This window comes from Thermobia domestica, chromosome 13 (genome assembly GCF_964235325.1).
Source record: "Thermobia domestica chromosome 13, izTheDome1.hap1.1, whole genome shotgun sequence".
NCBI classification, from domain to species: Eukaryota; Metazoa; Arthropoda; class Insecta; order Zygentoma; family Lepismatidae; genus Thermobia; species Thermobia domestica.
Genome location: NC_137466.1, coordinates 159,238,002 through 159,264,652, shown reverse-complemented (window position 1 = coordinate 159,264,652; position 26,651 = coordinate 159,238,002). Strand labels below are relative to the sequence as shown.

General features: G+C 35.0%; 1 protein-coding gene and 1 pseudogene across 1 annotated transcript in view; one reads left to right on the top strand and one right to left on the bottom strand.

The window, feature by feature from the left end:
- LOC145668681 (uncharacterized) overlaps positions 1 to 26,651 on the bottom strand; it is a 78,346-nt gene that overhangs the window by 35,243 nt on the left and 16,452 nt on the right. The window lies entirely within an intron of this gene.
- Positions 22,927 to 23,045, top strand: LOC145669331 (5S ribosomal RNA; annotated as a pseudogene).

Here is a 26,651-nt window from a genome sequence, read left to right as displayed (position 1 = left end):
ACATCCTGATTGTGTCTTTTAGATTTAAGAAGACAGATGAAAGTGAAAGATTGTGAAAATGAATGTTTTGTGTTCTCTCACAGGTAATCGAACTCGAGACCGCGTTGAACAAAGCAACACGCGTCAGCCACTTTTTTCTTTTAAAAGTTAAGTGATTAACGAAACAATTCTCAATAACTTTATTTCCTTAATTACCATAATTTTCTTAATTTGCCTTTTTTTCTTACTCTATTTTCAATTTAACAACAGGGACACGAACACACAAATATCGAGGTCAGTTAAAATCAAACATATAGTCTCTTTCCGGAAATTGAACTCGGGACCATGTACACCAAAGACACATACATTAACCATTAAGCCAGCGAGGAAGACTGGAAAATTTAAGACATTGTTCATGCTCGGGACAAGAATATAAACTAAATTTGCATGAGTACGGATAAAATGAAATATTTCGTTTCAAAATTAATATTAGCTCATTATATTGAGTACAGTGAAAAAGGTGAATGTATTTCTCATTAATGAAGTATTCCTTAACAGTTAAATACCTTACGAGAAAACTGCATTTTATTGTTAGGACCTTGCCTTTCAAAGAAAAAAAGATTAAGTATATTAAGTTACACATGTGCCATCGATAAGGTTAGTGTTCCATTAGGGAATTGAAATTCCTTCAGATGTTTTTACGTTAAAATAAGTGTATGGACAAGGGTTTGGAAGTCAAGAAAAATGTGTCAAAACATATGGCCATGAGTCCATACCAAATGTATTTTTTTCTTTCCAAGATTCAATACATGCTAATCTACATACGTAGAATAAACAACTGAAATAAATGTTTCAAACAATAAATATGCAGTGAAACGGTGCTCGTCGCAAATGAATATATAAACAATACTTTCGGCTATCCATTTCTTTCAGTACTGTATGTATATGATGTAGATGAAGGGAATTTTTCTTCATTACTAGTATCTTCTTGTATTTCGTAAGATACGTTTGAATATGGTTATTTTCCAATTTCACTTGATTTTCTCTTTCAAATTATTATTATTATTAATAATAATAATAATAATAATAATAATAATAAATCACAAGTAGTTCTGTATATCAAACGCCACCTACAGAACTCAATACGATTTTAATCAAATTTGATATGGGAATAAACCTGGTCGTGCTTTAATACGGATGTGAATTTTTTTTCTGTATAGATCTTAGGTTTCTGAGTTATTTGCCATAAAAGTTAGGATTTGGACTTAGTCATTTTCACCAAAAGAAAATTCCCTTCTTACTACTTAGATCAAGGACTAAGGAAAAATCGCAAAAAATCTCTATTTGCCAGATAGATCAAGGATTAGGGAAAAATCTTCATAACAAAAATCTCTACTTGTTATTTAGATCAAGGATAGGGGAAAATTGCAAAAAAACAAACATCTGGATTTGCTATTCAGAACAAGGATTAGGGAAAATTGTAAAAAAAAAAAAAAAAAGTCCCTACTTGCTACTCAGATGAAGAATTAGGGGAAAATCGCAAAGGAAAAATCCGTACTTGCTACTTAGATCAAGGATTAAGGAAAAATTGCAAAACAAAAATCTCTACTCGCTATTTAGATCAAAGTATTAGAGGAAAATTGCAAAAAAAAAAAAAAATCCTACTTGCTATTTAGGTAAAGATTAGGAGGAAATCCCTAAAAACAAAAATCTCTACTACCTTTTCAGATCAAGAATTAGGTGAAAATCGTAGAAACAAAAATCTCTACAAACACAAAAATCCCTACTTGCTAATTAGATCAAGGATTAGGGGGAATTACGTGGTAGATACTTGTTACATGTCAATTTCAAGTTAAATGTTTAGCAAATGCAGTGTGTTCTTGCAATAAACTTCTGATGCAATCAAGAAAGATTGAATTTGTTAGATAATTGGGAGAAGTTCTTAGTAGTTAACTTTATTTAGAAAATTCACACTTAGAATAAATTAAAATAAATTTTATATATATATATATATATATATATATGCCTTCATTTGATACAGTTTTCGTGTAACTTGCGTTCAAGCAACTAGTGAAGATTCACAAATCTCACATCAAAGATAAATGAGAGTTTCCTTTTAGGAAGAAAAATTCCAAAACTAGAAAGTGGTGGATACTCGTATACTCAAAGTTTCATTTGAAAGCGTATTTTGAGTGATGTTCCTTGTTTATGTGTATTATATTATGATGATCCTTAAGCATTATGTATACGCCCTGAATACCAACCAGACAACAAAAGGAAACAATTTTCGATTTCTTTTTTTGTTTGTATTTGAGTGTGTGAGTGTGTATGTGCGGAAGCAAAAAGGATTTACTTTTTCAGGTGATGTCCTTTTTTCTATTCTTTTCCCGATATTTTTAAAAAAGAAGAACCAGTAGTCGTTGTGTGTATATATAGACATACATACGTATGTATATGCTTGAAGTATATTATAGGTGGAGTCCGTGGTAGGGATGAAGAGCATGATTTTGGAGTAAGTTGCCATAGGAGATGAATGATGTCTTTTAAGAACCAGGTGAAAGTCGTGGGAGTTCCTTTCTTTTCTTTCTCTTCTTTTTTCGCCCCGTAGTAGTCTTTTTTTTGACTTCCACTTGTTTAGTACAGTTCTTTCTTTCTTTCTTTTTTTGTCAAAACTAAAGTAAGTGACTCGTTGTAGCGAAAAATAAATAAAAGAAAGGAAATAAGGACAACGCAAAGGTAAAGTAGCCTGAAGTTGTGTTGCGTTGGACGGATTCAGGAAGTTGTTCTTCACATGATGGAGTGGACATCAATGAAGGAACAAGCCAGGATCATTCAGTTACTGGAGCGGAAATATATATTTTTCTACAGAAATGGAAAGTTAAAGTGAAAGAAAGAAAAAGGAACTTTGCTAGATTACCTGTCTCGTACTGGATCAAGGATGCCGTGATATGATGACTACAGTACACATTGTCATGCTCACATGATGATCACACATCGTTGGTTATCCTATTGTTGTTTTCGTTTTATTAACTTTTGATTCTGTCGTTTACAGGTTATGAGATGAATACCCGTTCTTTGGATATGGGAAATAGGTTTATCGGGAACATTTGAACTCCCTTTCTTTCCATTAGGATGTGTACATCAATCGAAACGGAACGGTGAGAGCCTAGGTTGACTCAAGTGCTAAATATATTCTTTCATTTCACTCATTATCTATCTCCTTCCACAGCAGTTCCTCTTCCTTTGCTGTTCTCGTTAGACATAGCATGCCTAGTTTTTCATCCAGACCGAAGACTCGTAAGAAACTTATATACGAACCAACAAGCAAGTGTTAGAATAGAGGAGGAAATGACAGAGGAGAGTGGCAATTGGGAGGGAAGTTCGACAGTGATGTTGTATCTCCCCATCATTATTTAATATTTACCTAGAAAAGATAAGGAGAAAAAGCCTACATAATCAAGAAGCCATTTCGGTAGGAAGTAGAATGATTAGTTGTATACGGTTTGCAGATGATATAACACTTGTAGAGGGATCTCAAAACAAAATCAACAAGATGTTAGAAAATTTGAGGAAGAGCTGTAAACAATATGGGATAACAATAAATGTTAGAAAGACAAAAACCCATGGTGATTTAAACGAAGTGATCGGTGTCAAATGAAGAAGTAGGAGGGGAGAAAATAGAACAGGAGTCTAGTTTTCGATACCTGGATAATAAAGTGTGAAGGTGAAATAAAAGCAAGGATAGGAATGGCGAAAGAAGCCTTTAGAAGGACGAAAATATTATTTTGAGTAAAGAGTTTAGAAAAGACTCATAAAATGGTTCTTGTGAAGTATTGTACTATAAGGAATAGAAACATGGACTTTACGCAAAAATGATGAAAAACTACTGAGAGCTTTAGAAATGTGAGTGTGGAGAAGAATGTAGAGAATTAGTTGCGTCGAACGGAAAACGAATTAGAGGGCGTTATAAATTGTGTGGGGGGGAAATATTGAAAAGAGGAAGAGAAACTGGCTGGGAAAAAGGATAAAAAAGGAACTGTATCATGAGAGACGTGCTAGAGGGCATGATGGCAGGAAAGAGAGGGAGACGGCGAAGGAGACTACAATTGATGGACGATATGAAAACAGAAAAGTCGTACGTGAAGACGAAGAGGTTAGCGGAAGACCGTGGAGCACGGAAATTTCTCAGTAGTGGCAACTGACCTGCCAATATTGAGAGAGATATGATGATATTTTTTTCTTTCTAAGTTGGTTCGTTTCCTCGCTTGTATTATGTGGTTTCTGTTGAAAATCTACGTGTTACAAATAACCAGAATAAAGCATAGAATAATAAAGGACAGAGGTCATGTTTAAATTTATTTTTTTTCTCTAGCGAATAATTTTTATTTCATTATTTGCACTATTTTTTCTACTCTGGCTGTAATTGGTTCCAAATTCATGAAGACAGATGAGGAGCTCAGAGGAGAAAGAGTGACCTGAAAATTTGGTTTTGGGAAACTGTATTGGGAAGTTGGAGGAAGAAAACGTAACACAAGGAAACAGTATATTATAAAATAAAAAGAACAACAACAGAATCCTAAAACGCCCAGGGAAATAATCAAAAGCATTTTATTTCCATCTTCTAATGCAACACTTCTTATTCAAGTTGCTCCATTTGTGCAGTTAACATTCTGTGTTAACACCGGAATACTGCCAGACTTAAGCTAAACGAGCTATAGTTTAAGGCCCCACTCTCACGGGGTCACCAAAAAAATTGGAGGAAAAAAACTGGATGAACATTTCCAAAATATGAGATTTAAAAAATGAAACCTATCTACAGCAAAAATATTTCATGTAGGTTCCCATGATGTTAGTAAGGGGACCTTCCTGCTGGCCTGCTTCCTAAAATAAAACTACTTTTCTCATGCCTGTATACAGGGTGCCTACGTTTTGCACGAACTGATTGCATACCAACATGTAGTATACAGTTGCAGACTGCAGTGCTGACAATTTATTATTGACAAAGGACTGCAAGACATATAAAGATCCGCATTTTCTTCAATAGCTTATGGCCTTATGAAAGCTCAGTCCGGCTTGAGTGGAATGATACATTTAATAAATTAGATACCTCCTTTGTCATTCATCATTTTCTTAGCAACAAATGAATGAAAACACTGAAGTAAAAACGAAATGAAATTGTAAGTTTTGCGTCCACGATTATGCCGGCTAGGCTAAAGGAGATGGTGGTGATGAGAAATGAATAACATGATGGAACGAAGAAGGTGGGAGAAAACGGGAGAATTCCGAGAAAACCCACGTACACGGTATTTGTCCACCTCAAAGTTCACTTGGTGCGTGCTGGGATCGAACTAAGGACCTCAGATACCAGAGATTTGGGCTCTACCACTGAGCCATCGCGGCCCTAAAACATTGAAGTGCCCTAAATAGCTAAAAACTTATATTTCACTATTCTTTCTTAAGCTGGGCGTCGTCAATCATTAATTTTTGATAGTTTTTTATCATTTCAGATCAGTTAGCTGCTCTAAAGATGATTATTGTGACGTTTGGATTAGGTTTATATAGGAGTACATGGGAAAATTAAAATCTGTCCTCCCTTCAGCAGAGAAAGTGAACGCCTCAAAGAATCTTAATGAATCTTTTTTCTTTTTTTTTTTAGTTGAGTCATTTGTTTCATTACTTTGCAATTTTTTTATATTTATTTTGTTCTGTCTCATCTGAAGAGTTTATTGAAATTAAATCTTGCATAACATACTATTTGGCCTATTAAGTTTACTATCCATTACATTGCTTCTAGCTAACAGCACTTAAAACAAACATAAGCTTATCTATATAACTTTTGTATTTACTCGCATGCCCATATTTTGCTGATGACTTTCTATTCTGAACCGCAAGAACTAACCGAAAACAGGCTAATGAAGATCACATAAGCTGGAGGACGGGTAATAATAATAATATTAATAATAACCCAAGTATTACCCTAATCACATAAAAGAACATCTTGTAACCATATTTGCTTCTTCTTCCTCTTCTTCTTTTTATTCTCAAAAGGGAAGTTGGGAAAATTATTTACTCTTGTAAATTGAACTACTTGTAGCAGACTGTTAAACCAGATGCTTTAAGAGTTTTTCACGGTCTGTTGAGCGTGATGGAGGCGTAAAAAATAAAACATTTTTTAAAGAAAAAAAAAGATGATAAAGACGACGACACAAAGAAATAAAGAAATATATGTAGTCATCCTCACTCACGCCTACTACGTCTTTTACTGGCTTCTTAGTAAGTTGATAATAATGTTCATGATGAGTAAGTACTCAGCCAATGATGTTAGCTATCCATGCATCTTTTTTTTTCTCTCTCCTTAATAATAATAATAAAAAAAGGAACTGACTATGAAAAGACTTAACTTTATCAAATATAATGACTTTTGAATATATACAAACATACCATCAATGAATGTCTATCGTAACCGTCAATTTTCTGTTAACTTGTATTATTTATATGGTGATTTCTGTATGTACAATTTGCCATAAATGTTTTCTACGCCTGCTTGAAAGCGATTTACACCTTTCTGGTCGTTCAGTAACGCTTGGGCAGTCATGCAACTGACTGACTAGCTGAGCTGAGTGTTAAAACATGGATTGAAGTACAAAGTGTTATGAAAGATTGTTAAGGGTGGTAACATACATTTCTGTGTCTTCTTTTATTGTACATAATATATATAACATAGGTACTTAATCACACTTGAAAAGAAACTAGCACGCAACATGATGTGGTCAATTGGCTGGAACGTTTTTTTTTTTTTTAAAATGTTTGTGTGTATTGCTTTTGCTAGTCGTACACACCTTCTCTCATAGTGTATTTTAGATTGTGTGTATACTATAATCTCTATCTGTTCCTTTTCTGAGTCCTGACCTTTTTGATTTGATTTTGAGTTTAGCGTTTCCTTTAGCAGTGAGGCTATATGAAATGTAGAACTTCAGTTTAACGTGGGATCCGAACCACATGAGCTACCGCCGGGAATCGAACCCGGGTGTCCCATGTCAAAGCCGCATATGTTAATCGCTTAGCCACGAGGGAGCTTTTCTGACATTTTTCTTGCTTATCTTTGATCTATTTGGACTTCAAAGTTCCTTCTTTCAAAAACTTTTAAAAATGTAATTCTCTCTTTCATTATAATACTCGTATTTATAATTCAATATAAAATATAATCATTGTAATTGAAATATGCAGATCACAACTTTGGAACCCATCGGAAACAAATGAACAACAAATACTGGCGGAAATATGTCATGCTTAACCTATCGATTATATGGTAAGGGTGGTATGAGAATCCAGTTAACTCATAATTCAAGTTAATTACCATTTACTCATAATTTTCAGGTAAATTCATTTGGGTGTAGTCGCATTCTAGTTGTCCCCATCCCAGAATTTAAACTTGTCAGAGACGTTATGCTTAAATATATTTTTGGAATACTGCATATACGAGGGAGGATCCAGATATAATCAGAATCGCACTCCTGCGCATTGTGTACTTGTAGTACGAATTTTCGCAGCTAGGGCGCTATGGAAGAACCGCTCGTGAGTTAGTATGCCAAGTAGCGCCAATCGACAACGAAGCATGTAGTTTCTTTGGTAGTTCTATGTGTGTGTCTATAATACACTCATGACACGAAGAAATGGGAGATTCTCACGAACAACGTGCAGCTGTAAAGTTTTGTTTCTTACTCGGCTAGATTGCGGCAGATAAAATATATTCTTGGAATAATAAATCCATAACAAAATGTAGTTTACTATATTGAATCCTTTTTACTTTATGTTAATCCAAATTGAAATCATTTTAACACAAGGCCGAGGTAGAGATGGTGTGGGTCAATGAAAACTTGACCCATGACCCACTGACCCACCACTTACCGTGACTCACAACCCATTGGACTCACGATCCACTCTGACCCACCATCCGCCAAAGCCAATTGTAATCAACTCTGACTTATGATCCACGCTATCTTTTCCACTGACTAAAGTGGTTACACTTGTAATAAAAACAAGTGTTCTTCATTGTTGAAACAGTATATTGTTAAAGATTGGGATATCCAATTTCAACAATTAAGCCATTTCAACAATGAAGAAAATTCTAAATAAAAAATCGGCATGGATTGTTGCCTTCGATAGGCTATGAAGTTAATTCTCTAAAAATTTGAAGTCTATAGTTTAAAATTTGTAAAAGAAAACGTGAATTGTCTGAAAGGTAAAAAATACATGAAAGAGATACGAGGACTGTAGTGGCATCTATCGGCAAAACTTGTCCTTTAAAACCAACCTTAAAAGAAATTTACTACCATACCTTTCTCTTGAGACTCAAATATGTTAAGAATAAAATGATTAATTTACTTTATCTTTCTTAAAATATGTTCTACAGTAAATTTCGTTTAAAATGTATGAAACTTGAATTCTTTAGGAAGAACAAAGCCCTGACCCTTGTGGTAGAAATCAATGAAGAAGAAGATGGCGACTTATTGGTAGTGGAATGGTAATAGGGATTTCCTTTAAAAACTCAATTTGTATACATTCTTATTAAATAATGCACGATAATAAACAGTACAAAGCAGACCCCAGGAAAGACTATAAAATAAGCAGTTGTAAAGTAATTTTGTTTCAAAATGAAATGTACCTGGTTATTTCTTTATGAACAATCTTCAACTCTTCGTCAATAAATTTTCGACGTTTCATATCTAACAAGTAAGGTTTCCCAGGTGATACACGCCGATTTTAATCAAACTTCACAGGTTTGTAGAACAGCAAAAAATAAGCGACACGTATTTTTTTATAGCGGCCCATATGCATATTTAGGCGGTATAATAGGGCTGTCAAATTGGGACAACAAAGCATACTTTATGTAATAGCGCGAAAACGAGAAGAGATAGCCCACTGTTGTAAACGAGCAAGTTGTCATGACACAATAAGCATTTCAATAACACATAGCGCTTCCACGGGGATAACCCACAACATCCGCAAATGGACCAATCAGGGATGAAAAACAGTCACAGAGCTTTATCTATTACGCGGAATCCAAATAACGTAGGTAAGAATAAAGAATGATAAAAAATAAGTGATACGTATTTTTTCGTTTTTGCAAGATGAGACAAAAAACGTAAATAGATGCATCGTTATCTCAATGTCGAAAGATTGGAGAACTGGGAATATGAAGATGTGAACGCCTGTATGAGAGGCAACCTGTCAATCAGTGTTGTAAAACTGGTTGCAGGTGACAGGTAGAATCCTGCTCGAGAGAGAAATACCAAACCTGGTCTTGTTGTTCAATGGTTTATATGTTATATCTATTAGTAGTTAGTGATTGCGAACAGTTCAATGCTCATAATCAGTAATTCAAAAGCCGCCCAGCAGTAAACGAAATCAAGCCTTTCCTGTAAGAATCGGCCGTATAGGGTAGTAATACAAACATTGATATTGTTTTGCAACAAGCCCGTTGTAGGGATAAATACGCCCTTTGCGGGATACTAAACAACATGTTGAACACAATTGAACAGGTTGACAAAAATAGACAATTCATAGTCACATGCATATGAGCATGCATTTAAACCAAAACACATGAATATGTTACACAAGCACTATTTTCGGTAACATGCTGTATGTTGAACCATAGCCGGCTGCTATTTAACAGAATGTAGCGTAATGTCGAATATTGTATGGAATGAATATAAGCAATTGTAGTAAATATTCGTCATACAAATGATTCTTATTGAAATCGGACATGAGCCTAATAGAACTTCCGGTCACCAACTTGTGGAAGGTACGCAGGCTGAAACCATAATTTGATTATTTCTTTGGTTACTTTGCCGGATGTCGATGCAAAAATCAGCAAGATTTCTGGTCGAAGCATTGTCTGTTGTACCCGTGGCCCGAACTTTCTCTGAGGTTCTTTCTAGACGATGAGCATAGGCGACAGTAGCTTTCCATTGGCAGATACGATTGGCTGTATCGTGTAACTGTGTGTCGTCGCAGACAGAGACTGAACATTTGCGTAGACCTGTTTCTCTCCACGCATTGCCAGACATCTACCCGAATGAAATTCCAAATTGAATGCACTCTGATCTGTATTATACACATTCTCTGCGTCATAAGAATTTATACATGAGCGAACACTTTGCACGAACCTATTAGCATTATCATGTATATCTTTGGATTGTTCTGCACTATTGTACGTGACATATTTTGTAATTTTCCGTGATATGATGTGATGACGCCTTTTAAACTGTCATAGTCATTTCTTTGACGCTTTAAGCCCGTCGAATCCCACAGTTTGACTAGCTTCTATAGCCCAACGTCGTAAGTCTGTGTCATGAATTATAAGTAAGGCCCGGATTTTCCTTATATTCTTCCCGATATTTTTTCCTTTGTATGTACGCTGGTGAAAATATGAAATGTTCGCAAATTACGAAGTAAAGAGCCATATAAACCAAAGTCACGTTACATATTTTTACATATTTTGAAGTCTGTTACATATTTTCCCTATACTGTACATATTTTTACATAAATTCAGTTTCCTTGCTCCTTTTCGCTAATTTTTAAATAATACGCAAATAAAAACAGGCCTGTATATGGAATAATAACTCAAAAAGTACTTTATTTAATTATCTGTATTTTTTTTCTCTAACTTTGTTCAACCAGTTTGCATTGCGGGAAAGCTGGGTTAAAACAAATAGTACACCCTACAATATGCAAAGAAACATCGTCAGTTATCGCTTCCAATCCTGAATAAAAAAAATGTTTTTTGTATATAAAGAAAGAAAACCCAAAACAATATAAGGATTTTTGTGCTTATCGCCTTTGCAAGCAGACGCCACTCGGATGTGTGCCGACAAAACAAACTAAAACGCACACAGTTGGTTGGCTTTCTCACTTTTTTTTTTTTTTTTTTTTTTTTGTATCTGCAACCTCTACGGGTGGGGGTGGGGCTGGCAGTGAGAGGGAGGTGATTGGAGCGGCTAGGCTTTATCACTTGTTTCTTAAATCGATTAAAAAATCGCTTTTGTATGACTCGATGGCTACTCCGCCACTTCTTCCTTCAAACAAAGGGGAAAAGTATTCAGTTTCGTGACCGGTTTGTTAGTGTGCACGCTTGTGACCGAGTCAGTTTCTTGTTTCCTCTTTAGCGTCAAAATTGAAATCGTGGATAGCTATGGATGACGCTTATACCACAGATGGTAAAATTGTATTTTGTCAAGTATTCGATAAGAAAGTGAGCTGTTCAATGAAGTTGCAATTGAATCAGCACATGAAAACAGCTATTTACCTGAAAAACAAAGTGTTACAACGTGCCGCAAAGCAAAAGCTTTTAACCTAAACAAGACCAGCATCTGAAAACAGTAGTGAATTTTACAAAGACCTTGCCAATGCGTTCATAGCAGCAGACATACCGTGGTACAAATTGCAAGTCCCACAGTTCGCGTCCTTTTTGGAAAAATATTGCAAGACACACATTTCTGACGAATCTACTATCCGCAAGAATTATTTGGATGTGTGCTATGAAGATATTATCAAACACATTCGAGCTGAAATTGGTGATTCGCATAAATGATTTACGGTGGATGAAACTACAGACGTATTAGGATGTTTAGTTGCCAATCTGGTGGTAGGAAAGCTTGACCCTGATTCTCCATCACGGCCATTTCTGATCTGTTCAAAACTTTTGTACAAAACAAACCATTCCACAGTTGCACGTTTCGTAAATTATGGACTGAGAGTGCTGTGGCCAGAAAGTGTTCCTGCAGAAAAAGTGCTTCTGATGTGTTCTGATGCTGCGGCGTACATTTTAAGAGATGCCGATGCGCTTAAAGTGTTCTACCCAAACCTCATTCATATGTGCTGTTTGGTCCATGGTTTACATCATGTAGCAGAGGAAGTGCGGATCAACTTCCCTGAAGTCAATGAGCTTGTGTCTTCTACTAAGAAAGTTTTTGTGAAAGCCCCTGGTCGTGTGCAGTGCTACAACAATATGCTACCAAATATGTCGCTACCACCGCAGCCTGTACTGACACGGTGGAGCACCTGGATACAGGCTGTTAACTTCTACAATGACAATTTTGATGCTGTAGTCAGTTGTCACCACATTTCCTGCAGAATCCAGTGCAGTAGTGCGTGATTCTCGAAGTGCGTTCAAATATCTTGTTGTTCAATGTTCACTAGCGTACATTGCAAGTAATTTCGGGTGGATTGCAAACGTTAGCGAGAAGCTAGAAAAAAATTCAATACTTTTTTATGTTCAATAATGTGATTTTTTTACTTTCTTGATCCATATTTTCATTTATTTCTCTTGAAAATTTGTACGTATCTGTAGGAAGTTATTTACACTTGTTAAACTTTTATTACGTAAATATGTTACAGTATATTTATTAGCTAAGAAAATAGCACAGGCACAAAATAAACACGAAAAAATATTTTTACATATTTTCATATTTTTAACATATTTCTTACATATTTCATTGATTTTTGTTACATATTTATGTACATATTTCGGTACTTTGTACTACATAAAAATCCGGGCCTTAATTATAAGATTTTTGCATTTAGCAGTATGAAATTTCTCATATACGATTGCATCAATATGCGTCCCTTTTTCATAATTTGTTCCACCGTCATGCAACTGTCTTTCCCATTTATAGAGATCTTTCCTACTTTTGACGAACTTGAACCTATGTTTCACAGTTTCAAACGACAGACGCCTCTTCTTTCCACTTTTCCAAAACTGAACTGCCTTCACTTTATATTCTGTGTCTACAGCTTCGCTGGTGCTCCCTTTCTCCGCAATACCGACGTTGTATTGTGATAATCCTTCGTCTTCGTTGCTTTCTGTGATCTTCACTCGCGAGTGAAGAAGCGACGTCATGTACATCATTATCAATAAATACCAGATCATCTTTAACGTCCACTTCGATATTACAACCTTTCCAGAAACTTTGCAGGACATCAACAAGTATATCCTTTATTTCCATTTCATATTTTGTTTTTTACAGTGTTAACACGTTTTGTTTCTTTGTGTGTGTCCATTAACATATCCAGCACATTGTGTGGATTTACATACATCATTTTCACAACACTGCAAACAATAGCATACCATTTACACACACCTCATGCTGACTACTTCACAACACACGGGTTCATATGTTCAAGACTTCTACCGGTATCTTTACATAGCATATACACACAAACACACGTATATCCACGTATAGGATGCACAAACGTTCGCCATCAACCGGTCGTCTATTAGTTTCAAAACACAACTGGGCCCCCACTTCCACTCTGTAGGGCTTCCGTGTTTGACGTAGACATACACTCGCAGGTAATACCCAGTTTTCGCCGCATTTCTGGTTCTGCTTCTTTACACTACAATGTCCTTGAGCCAATGTCTCTCTTCTGGCGTGTCTGCAACCAGTTCTACAACACTGATTGACGGGTTGCCTCTCATACAGGCGTTCACATCTTCATATTCCCAGTTCTCCAATCTTTCGACATTGAGATAACGATGCATCTATTTACGTTTTTTGTCTCATCTTGCAAAAACGAAAAAACACGTATCACTTATTTTTATCATTCTTTATTCTTACCTACGTTATTTGGATTCCGCGTAATAGATAAAGCTCTGTGACTGTTTTTCATCCCTGATTGGTCCATTTGCGGATGTTGTGGGTTATCCCCGTGGAAGCGCTATGTGTTATTGAAATGCTTATTGTGTCATGACAACTTGCTCGTTTACAACAGTGGGCTATCTCTTCTCGTTTTCGCGCTATTACATAAAGTATGCTTTGTTGTCCCAATTTGACAGCCCTATTATACCGCCTAAATATGCATATGGGCCGCTATAAAAAAATACGTGTCGCTTATTTTTTGCTGTTCTACAAACCTGTGAAGTTTGATTAAAATCGGCGTGTATCACCTGGGAAACCTTACTTGTAAGTTCATTATACGTCATACGGTGACCGTAATGTTGGTGTATCAAATATTTTAAGACAGAGAATGATGCTGGGCTAGGGCTTCAAAATATATACATGTGCGGAATACGTGTCCTAAAAAGCGCGAATGATGAACTATTGTGAAAATTACTTTAGTTTCAATGTTTTCCCCATCACTTCTCGGTTTACAAATTCTTCGCTATTAAGTATGCACAAGATTCTTTTCAAAACGATATTTCTCGTACATGTAAAACTTTCACTCGACTTAACTGATGAATTCGTGTGGTAACATCCTTTCTAAGGTGAATGGTTAAATATTACAATTCTTTCCCATCTTTTTTTTTAATGTTATCAATCATTGATAATTTATTTAAGGAAAAAAAAACTTGCGGAATATGCATGTATACATCAAAAAGTGATGGAGGTTTAAATTTGTACTTATCTATGCGTGTTGTTTATACTGTTCATTGTATATTGACATTCCTGAAAATGGAAATAAAACATCACCCAAATAAAACCAGTATGCAAATTATGTGTGATTGGATGGAAAAAAAGATGAGAATCGTTTGTCTCAATGACGTACGAACATCATTGTAGTGTTATAGGTGTATGTGTGAAAGGTTGTAAAACACTGTGTGCGTGAAATAGCTTCATTTCGTAATCATTTTTTTTCTTATTTTATTTTTACACGTTTCATCATGATTTTTTTTGCATGCCTATGATCTTCGATGTACCATTCATGATACTTAAACACGCATCCGCCCAACTAAAAGAAAGGGAAAAAAAGAAAGAGTTGTACATATCTCAGAGAAGATGAGAGAACCATTTCCTCCACAGCAAGAGGCGGTATATATGCTTGAAGGATGAGTAAGTGATGTGAAGTGAAGTGAAGAGAACGCGTATATTTTTGCGCAAGTTGGCTTTGGTTGATGTACCTAAAGGCGAGTACCGAAGGCCAGCATCATTTGGATTGGCTATTCCTTCTTTCTTTCTGGTCTGATGCAATGATAATAGAATGTCGTTCAAAGAAAAGAAGAATAAAATTTAAAAAAAAATATTTTTAAGGCATGTGTATATGTTCTTCTTCTTAGAAAGTCCTTGGAAATAATCATGTTTTCTAAGGTTTAATATAAATTTCCTAAGCTATTCAAAGAATTTAAGAATTTTAGAATATATAAGAGAAACAGTAACTATGCTTAATCACCCGGAAGATAAAATTTAATTTTAAACATAGAAAGTAGGAAAATTTAAATTTTACATGCTATTTTCAAATTCTGTTATCAGGCAAGTACCGAATGATTTTCGTTTTAGTTTCAGTAAATTACAAAATGCATTGAGGTGATAAGTTGATTTTGAGTTTTAACGTCCATTTCAGTGGCTAGGCTATATGAGATTGATTAATGTTAAATCCGAACTACTTGAGCTCCCGCCGGGAATCGAACCCGGATCTTCCACGCCAAAGTCGCTTACGCTAACCGCTTAGCCACGAAGAAGCTCCAATTACAAAATGAAATGCAAATGTTTGAAATCTGCTTATTTATTTGCAAGATCCCAGATCCACAGCTACGAAAGTCATTTTAAAGTAGAAAAATTAACAATCTTAGCAATTAAATTGTGGGAGAAAAACTATGTTAATTCCATAAATTAAAAAGTATCAGAATGTACCTCTAAGACCGAAGGAAAACTCTAATAGAACAATAGTCAGAATGATCAGCTGGGAGATTTGAACCAGAGTTCTTCCGGTTGTGATTACGAGATAAGAATGCTAACTGTTTACATCCGCTTCCTCAAATTAAGTGAAGAAAAGCTAAAAATAAATTTAGCTAACAGAATGCGAGTCTTAATTAGAGAAAAGAAAACAGAAAGCCAAGTCGCGAAAAGTCAAATCCGGGTAAAAGAATGCGGGGTTTAAAAATAAATTAGATATCTCATGGGTATGACTAAAAAAATTGAAAGGAGAAAATTGTGATATGTAAAGAAAAGTCATTTCGTGCCTGTAATATGTGTAATGAAAAAGTATTGTTGTAACATGAGTCGTATATATATATATATCAGAGTAGATGTGTGTTGAGAAAATATTTCTCTAATCCCTGTCCTCCACACCGTAAAAAATGCAAGATGGGCACATTGAAGTTGTACCTTGGTATTCCCTCTTAAAAATTCTTTATATGTTATTCTTTTAAAATTTTTAAAGAGAATATTGAAATGAAATGAAAATTTTTAGTTTTACGTCCCACGCAACGCCCTTTAAGCTAAAGAATGAAAGTTAATGATTGTGGAATGAGGATGTGTAATATTAACAGGAAAACCTCGAGAAAATTCACGGGCATGGTATTGTTCACAATAAACTCCTGTGGTCGGGAATCGAACCAAGGACCCTTTGCACAAACGGTGAGCGTATGTAATAATGATTAGAGTATCGTGTGTAATAACGATTCGCTGTAATACGATTTCTAAAGTACATAAATATGTTCCAACAGTTGCCTGTTTCACAGAAGATGCTAATGCAAAACTACCGTACTATTGCAAAACTGATAATAATCCAAATTTTTAGAATTGTATGTCATAAAATTGCAGCTATACATTTAGTAATGCAAGTTAGAGTTAATAACATTGTGGTACAAATAACTTGCAATATTTTTGTAGTGATTCTTGTAAACAACAGCTAGTAATCTTGTAAGTTTTGTAAAATGAACCACATTGCTTGGTCATTAGAGTAATTGGTGATTGTAACAATAGTGCAATATCGTAATACGCAAAAAAAAATCACAAATTATGTTGCTTGATCCATCTTAGTGACTACATTAATTTTCTACGGTATGTTTCTTTTTCATTTAAACATCCTACAGAATTGTTTTTTTTTTCCTTAGTCTATATATGCTAATGGTATGACAAAATTTGTATATTCGGTCATTCGTTAGTTATATCACGAGATACCCCGAGATTAGCAACACTGCAGTCACAGCGTGAGAATCAATCTATTCGGATTTATTGTAATAACTCTTTTATGGTATGCGGCATAATATACGCGTGTTTATAACGTTTCAAATGTGCCCTTTACAGCTGTATATGAAATAACATCATGAATATTTGTGAGAGCGTTCATAATGGTCGATCACGTAATCAAGGTGTAGAAGAGAAATTAGGTTATTGCCAAGTTTAGTTCGCTTCTTGTCCGTCAATCTCCACCAAAAGTATGTTAGTGATGCTAGCTGGTGTCTATCGCAGTAAACCTATTTCCATTGTAAATTATTAGAAAGATATAAAATGGTCGAATGGATTACATAAAGGCAAAGAAATATCGTAACAAATGGTATTCAAGGATGATACTCAAAATGGTAGTTAGTCTGAAAGAATAAATGAAAAAAAAAAGAAAGAAAAGGAAAGCAAGATGCTGAATACTTAACGAAATGCAAATGTTATGAAGATTATTACGTTTTAAGAAGGGAGAGAAAAACCGTACACGACGTTTCCAGTGACACTTTATAATTATTATTATAAGTAGTTTGTACGTCACTGCAACTATTATGTGCATCAGTGTTACATGTATCTGTGCCACTGTTAAGAGTACCAGTGCCATTGTTAGGAGAATCTGTGTCACTGTTAGAAGTATTGTTGGCCGCGGTGGCTCAGTGGCAGAGCGTTTAACTTTGGAGGGTCCCTGTTCGATCCCAGCTCTCGCCAAATGAGGTTTGTGGTGATTAAACACCGTATGCGTAGGTTTTCTTGGGATTTTCCCATTTCCTCCCACTTCCTTCATTCCATCATTTCATTCATTGCTCATCATCACTGTCTCGTTTAGTCTACACGGCATAATATATGCCTACGTATATTATGCCTCGTTTAGTCTACAATGTCTCGTTTAGTCTGTGGAACGTAGAACTGAAAGATTTCATTTCATTTCGTAGTAGTATTGTGTCACTGTTATGTATATTTGTGTCACTATTAGAAGTACCTTGTCACTGTTAAGAGCATCTGTGTCACTGTTAGAAGTATCTGTGTCACTGTTAAAGAGTATCTGAGTCACTATTAGAGGTACATGTATTGTGTCACTGTTAGGAGTATTATGTCACTGTTTTGAGTATCTATGTCACTAATAGAAGTATCTGTGTCACTGTTAAGCGTACCTATGCTCCATTAGGAGTATCTGCCTCACCATTAGGATTATGTATGTCACTGTTAAGATTGTGTGTGTCACTGCTAAAAGTATGTGTATCAATGTTGGGAGAAATCGAACACAATAGATGCAACCTGCTATTTAACAATGCATATTTTTAATAATAATCTATTCCAGTAGATTAAAAAAACTATCAAATGCATCAGCATCAGGTTGGTAACATGCTCTTTTGGCGACTTAAAAATTCGTTTCTCTCGATTTTCACAAAGAAAACTACGGAGAAGAACTTACCCTCATGTATGTCACTTTGTCCAGTTCGATTTAAAATATATATTTTTATATGTCTTATCTCTTTTGGACAATGTTATAACTAAACAATAAGAAAAGTTTAAGAGATAGTTATAGTTGTTGCCTATCTTTCCTCTTGTTCGTGTTATAACTAAAAGTTTGATGAGAGTATACTTGAGTTTCAGTTTCATCTTAATGGGTGGCGTGGTTTCTGAAACAGCTTCAATTTTTAGGTTAGTAAAATTGCATATTTTCTCAAAAACTACGCATCAGGATTTACATTCACCCGTCTCATTTTATTCCGCTCAATAAGATCTAACGAGTAACAGACATCATATTTGGATATTGTTTTTTTCGTTACAAGCTTCTAATATTGTAGAATTCTACAATAGTCAATGAAATGTTAATCAGTTATTAATTGTTTTACCATTCAGTTAAACAGAATTCTTATACACAGGGTGTTTCATAATTTCTGTTACAGCGCTTGGGGGTTGAAAGTAGACACGAAACCAAGCGAAAAAGGTTTATTACACCGAAGTTAAAAGCTGCGTCCTTTCTGGAAAAAATGCAGAAAATTGAACTTTGAACCTTAATAGCACAAAAGACTAATTGTGTTAGAGGAAGCGGTGTAGTGAATTTAAGAGGAAACCACACCGTGTTGTCAGGAAGTACCAAGTTCAAGAGTATGGGGAAAGTAGATGCAGAATTTCACAATTAAGTCAAGGTTTCATAGTTAATTGTGGATGGGACAAGGTTTAATAAAATCTTGTATAATTTCTCGAATATCTTGAATGTGGTATTTTCGAAATACAAATATGGTTTCCTCTGAAATTCATCATACCGCTTCTTCTAACACTATTAGTCTTTTGTGCTGTTAATGCGAAAAGTTCAATTTTCTGCACTTTCCCTCGCTCATAACTCGGAAAGAACATCGCTTTCGACTTCGGTGTAATAAACTTTTTTTCCCTTTTGTTTTTTGTCTACTTTCAGCCCCAAGAGCTGTAATAGGAATTATGAAATACCCTGTATATAGCTGAATGTTCGTTTGTTTGTAGGTTTGTTTGTCCCTGATACAAATCTTTACCGTTGGCTTGATATACTTTTAGGTAATAGTTGAGAAGACATCGTAGGGTATTTTGATTTTTTTTTCTGTAACTGCGGGTTCTTGGTGCATATTAAGAATAGGTATACCAGTAGAAAATTATTACGAGGTCGAGTTGGGTCAATGGTAGAACGATCACCTATGATGTATAGGGTTCCTGGTTCAATCCCAACTTCCGCTAAATGGACAATCACCGTGTGTGTAGATTTTCTCACTTCCTTCCACTTTTTGATTCATTCATTATCACCGATCTCATTATCAAAGCCTCCTTTATCCTCGTGCACAATCTTGGCGCATTAAAAAGAAGAAAGAAAAACATTAAACACATTCTGCCTTTTTGATAGCATTGACTCTTAGTGCCTTCAAAAATGTTATCAGCTACACATTCCATTCCTCGGTGCTGATTTCATTTGGGAGTTTATTATCATTATTTTAGCGTTTTCTGAGCAAATTTTCAGAGATCGGAGACTATTTAAAATATTATCCTGGTAACATCAAATAGTTATAAATATCCACAGATAGCTCCTTCAGCTGCCAGTTATAAATATTTACAGATAAATCAATTCTGTTTACAGTTACAACTGTGCCAAACATCAGTGAGTTTGTTTCATTAATAAGTTAATCCAAATTTTCTAACCATAATGTTGAAAGTGGCTTCCCAGTCCAATAATTAGCTAATCTAACGTTTTTGCTATTGGAGATACGGATAATTATGATATAGTTATATGCTCAAACTAATATTGCCTATTATTTCTCACTAACATAAAATGTATAATCTTTTAGCAATTATATCAGACAACCATAACATCACAACATTGTGTCTCGTATCTTGATTAAAAAAAAAAAAAAAATCTGGGTTATGTTTCTATAGGTTGCAATTTTTCCAAATATTTATCTTTTATTGTCTATTAAAAACTTTATACTCTGGTATCTATTTCGTTTCTAAACTATTACTTTAGTCATTAACTTATTAATGGTCTTTTAAAAGCAAATTCATTCAATTAACAATACATATTAGATAAAATTGTTTCATATGTTTATTTGCAATAATGACCCACCTCGGTGTCATTATTTAATTTCACATTAAGCTAGTATAGGTACATCATAGGTATACCGAGTACTAACATTTGCTACCTATAATATATAGAAAGCTATTTAAGGTCTTTGCTATAACATTTTATTGTTCTATCATTCTGTTAAAAGTTTTTAGTCATTTGTTCTTTTGTTCTTCTTCGCATCCATTAACCTGAGAGAATGAAAAAATTCGACACAGCACAGCAGAAACAGCACAAATTGGATCTAGAAGGTTCTACGTCAGAACATGCTATTTTTAAGCTTCAATGAAAATTTTGGCACTGTTTATACTTTAATTAATTTCTATAATTCCAATTACGATGTTTAAACCTGGATTTCAACTATTGTACTGTATTTACTTCTTATGTTGTTAGGTTAACGTTCTGACCCAAAAACATGTTTTTTCTTTTCTTTTCTTATGAAATGAAATGTTTGTTTAACGTCCCACCATTATGTCCTTTAGGCAAAGGGAGAGGATAATTAAGGCAATTGGATGATAATGGAAGAATTGGTGGAATGATAATGTTGGATGAAATGTGATTTTCCCGGGGAAAACCCACGAACATGATGGTGTCCACCACAAACTTACTTGGACGTGGATCGAACCAGGGAACCTATAAACTAGAGGTAAGCCCACTACCACTTAACCACCGTGCCACTAATAATAATAATAATAATAATAATAATAATAATAATAATAATAATAATAATAATAATAATAATAATAATAATAATAATGAGTGGCGTATTCTTAAAGTTTCGTACATAGACTAAGTGACCTCTAAAATTATTAACTTATTTTTAAGTTTTTTTTATATTCTTGACTGCAGTAAAAAAAAATTAAGATAGCTGCTTAATTTTGGAAAATAAATAATAATCAAATAGAAGTTGAGGTTGATGATTTTAAAGAAGTTTATTTATTAGTACTTTTCATTCCGATTGTGACTTCAAGTTTGTATCAGCAAGGGAAGTTAGAATAGATAAAAACAACCAAGTTAGATCGAAATACTAGACTGAAGTATTGAAATGATAATTCGATATTGAAAGACTGGCAACACTGATTAAAAATAGCAAGATCGACGACCACACCGTTAGCTCCTGATTGCGGTCATAAAGACGCGTTCGTTCCTTTCGGAAGATTCGACGACCGATGCGATGGCCTAGTCAGTGAAAGCTGGCCAACGTGAAGATCTCCACCCAATATGGCTTGGTTCTGAGTCAATGGTTTCTGATTCAGCCTGTGAGAAGAAGAAGAAGAAGAAGAGAAATCCTTTTGCTTTCATTTTGTGTCCAGCAGACACTATAGATACCTTCTTTTTAATTCCTTTATTTCTTTAGAATTGGGCGTTTTAACACGTATTACAACAACAACTACTTTTGAAACGCTCGTATTATTGACTGCCACTTGTTTGGCAAGTCGATTGCAGAACTCTGGAAGTCACTGAAACAAAGAAGATGAAGAAGAAAAAGAAGAAAAGAAAAGAAGCTAGTATCCTGCCTAAACAGTAGTTCAATGAAAGATAGGATAGTACGACTGTGCACTGATGTGAGTTCAATAGAGCATATATGGAAAAAAAAAGAAAAAAAAAAACAGAAAGTGTTTAAAATACATAACATTTTTCGTCTTTGCATTTTTCTATTTCTCTTCCGTTCCGTTTTGTTCAAGCCTTCTGACGGATTTCAGAAGAGCAAAGACAGTTGTGTTCTATCCGCGTAGAAGGAAAAGGAAAACTTTTTTAACAAATAAAAAGAAAATAAGAAGCAGCACAGTTTCTCAGTTTCTTAATGATGGTTTTACGTGATGAAGGAAAGTTAACATGTCTTTGTTATATGTTGCCCCTTTCTTAAGCGGAATGTTTTCACCAATTCTTTTTTTTTTTTCCCTAAGTTCCTTTTATAAAAGTGCTAAATACAAGTCACTAGAGAGAACTTTCACACTAATCTAATTTTTGCTTTTTGTGTGTGTGTGTATTAGTTCTTAGAATTTACACTATCGTCTCAAATTAGTAGTTAATTCCTTAGAACAGTGCTTATTGTTCCATAGATTCCAACTCCTTTTTAGACTAATTCTAACAAGTAGAGGTGATATAGAATTTCCTGGGTGTTGTTCCCCCTCTCTTCGTTTCAAACTAACCAAGTAATGTACGTACAAAGGAGCCATCATAACATCATACATACAGCACTATTCAATATATACACCACAAAAGTAGTTTGTGCTCAAATGACACGTTAATATGCATAAACATCAACAAAATATGTCTTGAAATATTTCCGCATAAAACATAAAAATGAATCAGTTACATTTGCGACTGGGTTTGGTCAAATGAAGAAAGGAAAGAAGCATGAGATACAACGCCCTTCTTTTCATCTCGAAAGCAATATTATTATGTGATAATTATTGCGCCAACGGCCATACTATGCTCAATATATCGATTCGCGTTCGATCACCGAAGTCAAGCAGCATCGGGCCTGGTCAGTACTTGGATGGGTGACCCCTTGGAAACACCAGGTACTGTTGGCATCCACTGAGGCGACACGTACCTAGTGGTTAGGCGTTCGATTCCCTACCAGTGCTTCCCAATTTTCGGCATCCATTCAACGTCATGAGGCAAACTGGGAAGTCACGTGAAAACAAGATATGAAGGCCACTAAGTCTAGAAAGCTCCTAATAGGCCATCGCAGTATGCTGACCACGTGCTGGCCTTTAGACTGGACGTAGTTCAGCCGGTCGTTAGCAGATGGCGCTGGAGTAGGCTTAGGCCCACAAAATGGGATGTTACTCCAAGAGAGGGATAATTATTACATTCTTAATGTTATTTAGGATATTGTGTGGATATGACCATTACAGTCAGGACTAACAGTTTAGTTTTGTTTAATTACAACTTTCCGGTGAGTCAATCCATATTTAATTAGGGTTTCGCTAGAGACAAGATCAAGCATAGCTCTTCTAATAGAAACAAATACATTTTTTTGAGACGTGACATAACTTTCAAAACACTGTTTCGAGACGAGACAGCCTCAATTCTCGAGCATATCCCTTAGATTTATCACTATCTAATAAAAGTGTTTTCCATAAAATTCTAGTTGTGTTAGTGGAATGAACTAAGATATATCTATCGGAACTGGAAAATACTTAAATAAATGCTTTTTGTTGCATTTATTTTTGAAAATTAGAAACTTGCAAAAAAAACTAGTATTTTAAAGCGGACAATATTTTGAGCTTCTTCTTTCAGCATCTTCCACATATAATTCGCTTCAATGAATGACAAATTCGTATTTATTTAAGCAAATGGCATAATATTCCAAATTTCGCGTCGTTATACGCAATGAGTCAGTTAGAACCTGTACTAATACTTAATTTACCTTCTGAAGGCATTCCTTTGAGACAGAATTTCTTAAATTCGAGCAAATGAGTAAGATATTTGTATTAAGTGGATCAAAAATACTCTTATAAATAATTTTGTATCTTTATATTTAACGGATAGAAAAAAAAATCGTCTTCCCCACTTCAGACGCATGTTACATTGACTCCCACCCCGTTTGAAGTAAAATGTTCATGCCATGTATTCTATGTATCAAAAAGTGCCATACACCGAATTTCATTGTTTATTACATTATGTAATAAAATCTATTTAAATTTTCAATGTTTGAAAAATTCCCCATAAGAATTTATTGTGAAACTCTGTGGTCAATTATCACATCTTTTCGAATAGGATGACGGGGAGACACATTTAATGATGCTCAGTTTTATTAATAGAGATTGAAAATAAACTGACATTACAGCTCTCGAAAAGGCTGTGGTTGTCCAGACGGTTGTTGTTTCAGTAATCTTGGTCAGCACATAGTCCTTGGATTTCATGAACAGAAAACATTCATACTAACCACACGTTTAGTCCGAAGCCATACAGCACATTTACTATAGCATAAGTACAGTTTTGTTTCCTTTATTTGACCACCATCCTCGCCGAACTGGAAGATTGCTTTTCATGAGATCAGCAAAGTTAAGCAGTGCTGGATATGGTCAGAGAAAAGATAGGTGACCGTTCTTTATTCCCCATGTGGTGTTGGAATTACGGTGTCCACCCAGTGTCGTGAGAACAATTGAGGAACTACTTGAAAGAAAGAAATAGCGAATTCTGTTCTAGAAGGCCAGCAGTAACGACGGGGGTACCGATATACTAATCTCTCCGAGTATGAGTGCCATAAGCCGACTAGTAGACCTGGCCCCAGGACTGTTCTGCCACGAGTATTTTTTTGTTCTATTCATCTCCGGTTGTTAGCTAAGCGCTTATGTGTACGAAGAGATATGATCTTTGCACCTAATGGCTTAGCTTCAGGCAATGGTTTATATATTATAAACAGGAAAAGAAGAGCTACTTTTATATATATATATATATATATATATATATATATATATATATATATATATATATATATATATATATGGCGAATGATATCTTGTGTGCGCGTGTACATTGTCTGTACGACTTTTTATATTCGACTTGATGTGCACATCCTTGATACTAAATAGATTCTTCCTGCTCCATGCGTACAAGATTAACGTTTCAAAAGAAGAAAAAATAGGTACAAAAAATATTGGAAAATTAGAACAAGACCGTAATGAGGCAGAAAATTATGCACTATCAGTCATCAAGAAATAATGTATTATTTTTTTCTTTGATATAATCATTAAATAAATGCTCTCCATATATTTCCGTCAAAAGAAAGAAGAAACAACATTTTAATATCGCCCTCCTCATAATCTGTAATTGCCTCGTACAACCTTGGTTATTTTAATAGTTTGGACAATCAACGATTGTAGTAACATCCAAAAGTGAGAAAGACAACATGATTTTTTTAATTCGTAATGACTCAGAGATACATTTTAAATTTAAGTGAATAATGACAGAAAAAAATATTTGAATAAAGATACTTGAAAGAGACAGGAGAACTTCGAGAAGACCTATATGGTCTCCAGTGGTGGATCTAGAAAGTAAAACTGAGGGGACCAGCCAGAACCAAGACTATGATAGGCATAGCATGAATTTAGTTTAACTTCCAAAAATATATAAATAATACCTTAAATTATTTTTGTCACCCAGAAAACTGGGGTGGGGGCTAGGCCCCCGGCCCCGGGCTAGATCCGCCACTGATGGTCTCCTACAAAACTAACTAGGCCTGGGATCGAAAGAGGAAATTTCGAATCAAAAGTGAGCCACATTGCGTCCCACATTCGAACGAAAGTTTGTTAGTTGATGAGTTGATTTTGAGTTTAGCGTCCCTTTCAGCAGCGAGGCAATATGAGACGGGACTTACTAATTAGCGTGGAATCCGAACCACGTGAGCTCCCGCCGGGAATCGAACCCGGGTCTCCCACGCCAAAGGGGCGTACGCTAACCGCTTATCCACGAAGGAACTCGAAAATTTGATAGATAAAATCAAATCCAATTCTCCTATACGTGAATTCAAAATTCCTGAAGTATTGAGTTTCTGTTCAAAGTTTTAACGAAAGTAAAGATGGAAAGATTTGACTACTAATAAGATGTGACATTTTTAAATTCCTGCCCGGTCAGCAAGAACAATGTTGATGGTTGTTAAATATATCGGTGTAAATTGGGTTAATGGGCTGTATCTGGAAGTTTGTTAAAATAAATAAATAAACAAACTACGATAATAACTAAAAACGTAAACTGGTTTATACTATTTTAAAAATCACTCTCAAAGGCCGCAATTTCTCAAGACAAAAGTTCCTCACTTCAAGTTGAATATCAATAAATTTAAATATTCATATATATAAATTAATAGTTGATACAGAAGGTCATTCAAGCTCATGATGTTCCCTCCCAATCAACCGATTGTCTGTACCTTTTACCTTATTTGTTACATGTTCATATTAGTCCATATTTGAAATAACAAAGTATACATATCTCCACCTATCCCTGTCATATAAAACAAGTCACTTTGGCATTATACAAATTCTACCACTACGATTCATAATGTAGTACCCTGCACAGGTAATGATATTCATATGTTTTAAAAAAATGCATTAGTAAATTTGCAGCTATTACAAGTCTTTGATTTTTGATTATTTGCAGAACTAGTCTTACGAGTCAGCATGAAATAACAT